This window comes from Bombina bombina, chromosome 7 (genome assembly GCF_027579735.1).
Source record: "Bombina bombina isolate aBomBom1 chromosome 7, aBomBom1.pri, whole genome shotgun sequence".
In the NCBI taxonomy this organism is placed as follows: Eukaryota; Metazoa; Chordata; class Amphibia; order Anura; family Bombinatoridae; genus Bombina; species Bombina bombina.
Genome location: NC_069505.1, coordinates 562,431,188 through 562,439,202, shown reverse-complemented (window position 1 = coordinate 562,439,202; position 8,015 = coordinate 562,431,188).

The following is an 8,015-nucleotide window of genomic DNA, read 5'->3' as shown; positions in this document are numbered from 1 at the left end:
GAACACAACACTAAAGATTCTTTGGATGTATAATTTGAGTGAAAACATAACATATCTAATAATTGCATATGGTAGCAGACATATGTGTGAACTTCCTTATCTCAGGCTCCATGATAAGGTCGAACACTATACAACACCTTCGAATTGAAGTGGTGTTGGCTGAATTGTTGGCCCTATATACACCACTACTACTACTATTATATAGGATTCACATAAGAAAGCTTTTATTAATGTATGTCATATATCCTGAGTCTATTTAGTACAGCTTTGTAAATGATTGTACTTTTGAGTTAGTTTTAACTTTGCATTTTGTAGCTATACCATTACAAGTCCATTGGTATGAGATGCGTTGCGATTAAACATGAGCTATCTTGGGCTTATTCACTACACCTAAAAATTTGAAAGCTAACTCAATATATAATTCTTTATTTTGGATATTGTTGTAATAGACTCTACTTAATAAGATTTGGAGTAATATCAGAAACAAATTGCATAAATGTATATAAATAGTTTCTCTAATAAACGTAACTACTCTATATGTGGTACCATAATTCACTAAGCAAATTACTGTCTCATGTCATTATTCTAGATCCGTTATTATCATAGTAATAGAGGCAACGTAATACCCGTGGTGTTATTCTGATCTATGAGCTAGTATCCTCTTTGCTCAACATAGGTTAATAGAACATTCATGGCGTGATTAGAACCAAGTTACAATGCCCGATTGTTATGGTAACATAGTGTCTAATACATACAAACGAAGGTAAATAATCTATATCTCTAAATACTATTTGCTGTAGCTGGTGTCTAGTTGCGTGATGAATCACGCCCATCTGCATCAGCATCATAAGTCATGTGACAGACTTCAACCCTGTCGGGTAGATCACAAGTGATTGGCCAGCCACTAATGGGTGTGTATGATTACTCACCCGTGATTGGCTCTGAGCGGTATTTAACCGCTCGAGTGGAGGCAGGACGGGTTAGCCTTTGAGAAAGCCACGGAGGTGGCGAAATGCGCATCAGGCGCTCCATTTGAATGCTGACAGCAGTATAGTGTGTGTGTGTGCTTATCTGGGAAACACTTAGACGCATTGTCAAATACTCATTACGAAATATCCCCTTTATTTCATTAGCCCTTTACTTGGCTAATGTATCTGACTTTACTCAGGTCACCAGTATTTTTCAAGCAACAAGATATATAGTATGGGAATCTGACAAGGTGTAGTACCGCTCCAGTATTGCACTAGCTAGATAATTTGTGCGAGGTCAATCCTCTTTTTAGATTAGTTATATGTGCAATCCGTGAGCATATTGTGGTACACCCCTGCCAGATATACCCTCCACGCACACACTTCTTGTGGGAATAATTGTTTATAGCAACATATACATGCTAGCGGTTTAGCTTATACACTCACACCGTTCAATTGTTATTGGGTCTTATCTTGATTCATAATTCAGGTATACTTCCTTATAGTTCAATCCTAGTGTGTAACTATATACCGAGTGTGTGATGTTAATTCAAGCTCACATTGGCTGAGCTCTGTACTTAGCATCGTAATTTGTGGAAGTGTATCTTCCCTTTTTGTATTGAATTGGAATTGTTGCTAATGCTAAGCACTCAATAGTGCTTGAGATTGTTAGTTACCCACTTGACATACTTTGTATGGCCATTGTTTGGCACTGCAGCATTCATCTTTTTAATTGATTTTAATACACAATACACGGAGTGAATGTTTATCACCTATATATTTTTTATTCAATAATAATAAAAGTTATGTTTTATTTATAAATAACCCAGTCCCACACTTCTACTCACATTATGAACTAATTTCTATTAGCTTATCTTGAGTGCTCAGGTATATCCATTTCTTCTTCTTATACTTCTGTGATTATAGTTATGTTGTGTGTTACCCAACCACATATTTTCACATTAACCCCTTCCAGGTTGCTCAATCAAATTATCAAAAGACAACGGGCACATTGTAACAATACCATATGTTTAACAACAGGGCTGCCATCAGGGGATTAATAGGGTGACTCCTGCCAGGGGCCCAGTGGGCCAAGGGGCCCCATGAGGTAAGCACAACTATTATTAAAAATCATTTTTTTTTTTTATATATTTTTTTTTACACTTTGGCAGCCAACCAGAGGGCATCAAAGCAGAGTGCTATTGAGCATGGGTAATTTCATTACAAGGAGTAAAGCATTAGCATTTGAGAGAATTTCTGAGTGTGCACTAAACTACTATGCACAGTGTTAGACAGCCTTGGCACGTCAGTTTATATAGTGTGTGTCTGAGTCAGAAGGCAGATCACTTTCATTTGCAGAGTAGGTAGGACTTACTTAGTAAATGTTTTTTATTTATTTGTGTAATTTCAGATTGTAACTTCAGTGGGGTAGTTGTTTGGTGGGTCCAGGGGTCCATAAAAACACATTTTAGCAATATGCAGCAGTGTATTGATGATTGTTTTAAAATGCTTTATAAATGTTATATTTAAAACCATGCGGAAATGTTTCCTCCGCAATACATAAATGGTAGGTGCCCCTTTGGCAGATATGATTTTTTTATTTATATATATATATATATATATATATATATATATATATATATATATATATATTGATTACATTCAAGTTTACTGCCCATTTGTGCAAGGACTTTCCAGATGCCAGGAGGCATTTTATTTAATATTTTTACATCTGCATAAAATGTTATACTCTTAGGTTAAGATTGTTCAGTGTTTGAAATGAGACAGGTTAACTTAACACTGTTCAGTTTAAACTACAGCTGACCTCATTTTGAAATACATACAAACAAGCCTAAATCCTGCATTTAACCAGATCTAATGGTATTAGACTGAGTACCACTGCTTATGGTTCCACCAAGACCATATAGAGTACAGCATTTTCAAAATCCATAAATACAGCTGACAGATTGTAACATTTGTATACCAGATTGGAAGTGGTGCTCTTGGTTGGGGAACATGGGGAGAAACCTCAAACATATGTCAACCTTTCAAAAGTACTTTTCTTCATCTACCTATTCTGACAGATCAATAGTGTACAATTTTGAATTCACAGAAGTATTTTTGTTTGCACATTTACAAATATGATTGTTTAAAAAGTGATTTCTTAATTTCTGCTATTTTTTTTTTTATCACGCTTGCCACGCACTGTTGATTTAGGGGATGGCAATGTGCAGAACTGTTACCTCCTTTGAGTTTCTGTGGGTGTCTGTGTTTATGTCTTTGTGCTTTTGTTGGTGTCTCTACGAGTGTGTATGTATTTTTTTTCTGTGGGGCTCTCTGTGAGGGTTTGTGTGTCTGTCTTTGTGCATTTTCTGTGGATGTCTCAGTGAGGGTGTGTGTGTAAATATGTCTTTGTGTGTTTTCTGTGAATGTCTCTGTGAGGGTGTGTGTATAAATATGTCTTTGTGTGTTTTCTGTGGATGTCTCTGTGAGGGTGTGTGTGTATGTCTGTGTGTTTTCTGTGGGTATCTGTGTATGTCTTTGTGTGTTTTCTGTGGGTGTCTGTGAGTGTGTATGTCTTTGTGTGTTTTCTGAGGCTGTCTCTGTGGGTGTTTCCATGGGTGTATGTGCAAGTTTGTGTTTTAGTTTGTGTGTGTGTGTCCAATGTCTGTTCCTTTTTAGGACATTTTGACCTTACTGCTGATTATTCACATCTTTCTACAGACTTTGAGACTGAGACCTTTCAGGAAGTCCACCACTCAATCTTTAAGTTATTGTTTAGGTAGTTCAGGGCCCTTCCTTTCAGCCACTGCATGCTGTTGTCATCATTTAGTTGGCATCTTCCTTGACAAAAAGATAATCAGAACTCCATATTTTGTTTTCTAAATCTCCTTTTTGACAAAACTGTAGTCAGGTCAATGTAAACAAGTGCTGAGTGTCTGTGTCAAAAATTGCACATGTCAAAGAGGGGGGGGGGGGGAGGCTGATCAATGGTTAAGTAAGGGGCCCCCAAATTTCTAGTGGCGGCCCTGTTTAACAATAATAATCTGACTAATCTTAAAACCTGGCAACATGACACCATAGTCCCAAATCAAATATTAGGATATGAGAGTGCAAAAACCCAGGACAGATATATACACATATATATATATATATATATATATATATATATATATCTATATATATATATTTATATATATACACATATCCCTCCTCAGTGGGATATGTCACAAAATATTCAAATTAATAACAATCTTGCAAAAACTACCTAATAACAATGGATAGGATAAATATTAAATAAATATTATTGAGTATAGTGATATAGTGTAAGTTAAATATAGGTGAGTCTGAGTTGCCAAACTGCAGCTTCAATAGTCAAACACCAAAAGGAGACAATATAGTGGCTAGAAAAACCAGTCTACTACAGTGAGCCCAAAATAAGAATATGTAAATATGATACATTTTATACTAATAAACATAAAAATTTAATATAAATCAAAATATAAATATAATGTGACAACAGCCTAATATAGTGTAGAGGCTTCAATAATATGTGCAAGGGTGTATAAAGCATTAAGACGTGATCAAAATCCTAATTATATAATATAAAGATAAAATCTATCAATAAAACTCAAAAAGCAGCAAGATCCATTTTCATATTGAGACCAAAGGGAAACAGTGTTTTGAGCTTATAAATCCAAAAAGTCTCCCTTTGTCTCAATCTGATGTATCTATTATAAAGATAAGAGGGTGAAATGGTCTCCAACAAACAAATAGAAAACATTTTTAGATACTATGAACCGTATGGCAATGTTTGGAAACACTGTCGGCTAGATTTAGAGTTTTGTCGGTAAAGACCCGCGTAGCTAACGCAGCTTTTTTTCCTACCGCTGCTTCCAAACAACGCTGGTATTTAGAGTTGTCTGAGGGGCTGTGTTAGGCTCCAAAAAGGGAGCGTTGAGACGAATTTACCGCCACTTCAACCATCAATACCAGCGTTGCTTACGGTAGCGGTAAGCTGGCAAAAGGTGCTTGTGCATGATTTCCCCATAGGAAACAATGGGGCAGTTTGGGCTGAAAAAAACCTAACACCTGCAAAAAAGCAGCGTTCAGCTCCCAACGCAGCCCCATTGTTTCCTATGGGGAAACACTTTCTAAGTCTGCACCTAACACCCTAACATGAACCCCGAGTCTAAACACCCCTAACCTTACACTTATTAACCTCTAATATGCCGCCCCCGCTATCGCTGACACCTGCATTACACAATTAACCCCTAATCTGCCGCTCCGGACACCGCCGCCACCTACATTATCCCTATGAACCCCTAATCTGCTGCCCCCAACATCGCCGACACCTACATAATATTTATTAACCACTAATCTGCCCCCCCAACGTCGCCGCTACCTAACTTCAAGTATTAACCCCTAATCTGTCGACCGGACCTCGCCGCTACTATAATAAATGTATTAACCCCTAAAGCTAAGTCTAACCCTAACACCCCCCTAAGTTAAATATAATTTTAATCTAACAAAATAAATTAACTCTTATTAACTAAAGTATTCCTATTTGAAACTAAATACTTACCTGTAAAATAAACCCTAATATAGCTACAATATAACAAATAATTATATTGTAGGTATTTTAGGATTTATATTTATTTTACAGGCAACTTTGTATTTATTTTAACTAGGTATTTATTTTAACTGATCGGAACAGCCAATAGAATGCAAGCTCAATCTGATTGGCTGATTGGATCAGCCAATCGGATTGAACTTGAATCTGATTGGCTGATTGAATCAGCCAATCAGATTTTTCCTACCTTAATTCCGATTGGCTGATAGAATCCTATCAGCCAATCGGAATTCGAGGGATGCCATCTTGGATGACGTCATTTAAAGGAACCTTCATTCGGCGAGTAGGCGTTGGTTGAAGAGGATGGATCCGCGTCGGCTGGGAAGAAGATGGTTCCGCTCCGCTCTGGATGGATGAAGATAGAAGATGCCGCTTGGATGAAGATGTCTGCCGATCCGGATGTCCACTTCTGCCCGGATAGGATGAAGACTTCTGCCGGTCTGGATGTCCTCTTCTGCCCCATCGGATGTCCTCTTCTGCCCCAACGGATGAAGACTTCGGCCCGGCTGGGTGAAGACGATTCAAGGTAGGGAGATCTTCAGGGAGGTAGTGTTAGGTTTATTTAAGGGGGTTTGGGTGGGTTAGAGTAGGGGTATGTGGGTGGTGGGTTTTAATGTTGGGGGGGTTGTATTTTTTTTTACAGGCAAAAGAGCTGATTACTTTGGGGCATGCCCCACAAAAAGCCCTTTTAAGGGCTGGTAAAAGAGCTGGTTACTTGGTAATGTAGAATAGGGTAGGGACTTTTATTATTTTGGTGTTTTTTTATTTTATTAGGGGGCTTAGATTAGGTGTAATTAGTTTAAAATTCTTGTAATATTTTTTTATTTTCTGTAATTTAGTGTTTTTTTTAATTTAGTTTAGTTTATTTAATTGTATTTAATTGTAGGTATTGGTAGCTAATTTATTTAATAAATTTAATGATAGTGTAGTGTTAGGTTTAATTGTAACTTAGGTTAGGATTTATTTTACAGGTAATTTTGTAATTATTTTAACTAGGTAGCTATTAAATAGTTAATAACTATTTAATAGCTATTGTACCTAGTTAAAATAAATACAAAGTTGCCTGTAAAATAAATATAAATCCTAAAATAGCTACAATATAATTATTCGTTATATTGTAGCTATATTAGGGTTTATTTTACAGGTAAGTATTTAGTTTCAAATAGGAATACTTTAGTTAATAAGAGTTAATTTATTTTGTTAGATTAAAATTACATTTAACTTAGGGGGGTGTTAGGGTTAGGGTTAGACTTAGCTTTAGGGGTTAATACATTTATTATAGTAGCGGCAAGGTCCGGTCGGCAGATTAGGGGTTAATACTTGAAGTTAGGTGGGGGCGACGTTGGGGGGGGCAGATTAGGGGTTAATAAATATTATGTAGGTGTCGGCGATGTTAGGGGCAGCAGATTAGGGGTTCATAGGGATAATGTAGGTGGCGGCGATGTGCGGTCGGCAGATTAGGGGTTAAAAATATTTATTATAGTGGCAGCGATGTGGGGGGACCTCGGTTTAGGGGTACATAGGTAGTTTATGGGTGTTAGTGTACTTTAGAGCACTCTAGTTAAGAGCTTTATATACCGGCGTTAGCCCATAAAGCTCTTAACTTAACGCTGCTTTTGACGGCTAACGCAGAACTCTAAATCTAGGTGTGTGAAATCTAAATTTATTCTTTATATTCCTATAATGTTCGTTCCATCTATTTCTGACCACTCTGCAGGTATGACCAACATGTTGGATCCCACAGAGTTGGCATGTTAAAAGATAGACCACAATCGTATGGGTACATGATAGTCGTTGAGAGATAGGATATATCATCCTAGTGGTATGAGAAGAAAACGAATTACAACCCGGTTTGATGTACTTGCACATGTTACAATTTTTCAAGCGACATTTAAAAATGCCTTTAGTGGCAACCACTCGCCTATCAGTCAAAGTTGTATTATTGACTCTTTTGGTCGTGATTTCATTAATTTTATTCTTCTTCTTCTTATGCACAACTATTTTACTGGGTGCTAAATTATTCTTAAGGGTGGGTGCTCTTTTAAAAACACATCTGGGTGTAGGTTTCAAGGTTTTTCCTAATATAGGGTCCCTAAGTAACAAACCCCAATGTTTCTTGATAATCTTTTTAATTCTCATATGATTGACATTAAATTTAGTGATAAACAAAGAACCCTCTCGATGGTTATCATCAAAAATCTTGGGGGGTTTAGGTAAAAAATAAAGCTGTCTGTCATTGGTTTTTGAACGCTCATATCCCGCTTCAATGATATGTACAGGGTAACCCTTTTCAAGGAATCTTTCTTTCAGGACTTTACTTTGTATTTCATAGTCTTCTAATAAACTACAATTCCTACAAATCCTTTTGAATTGTCCAAATGGGACATTGTTTTTCTAGGGATTAAAATGATTGC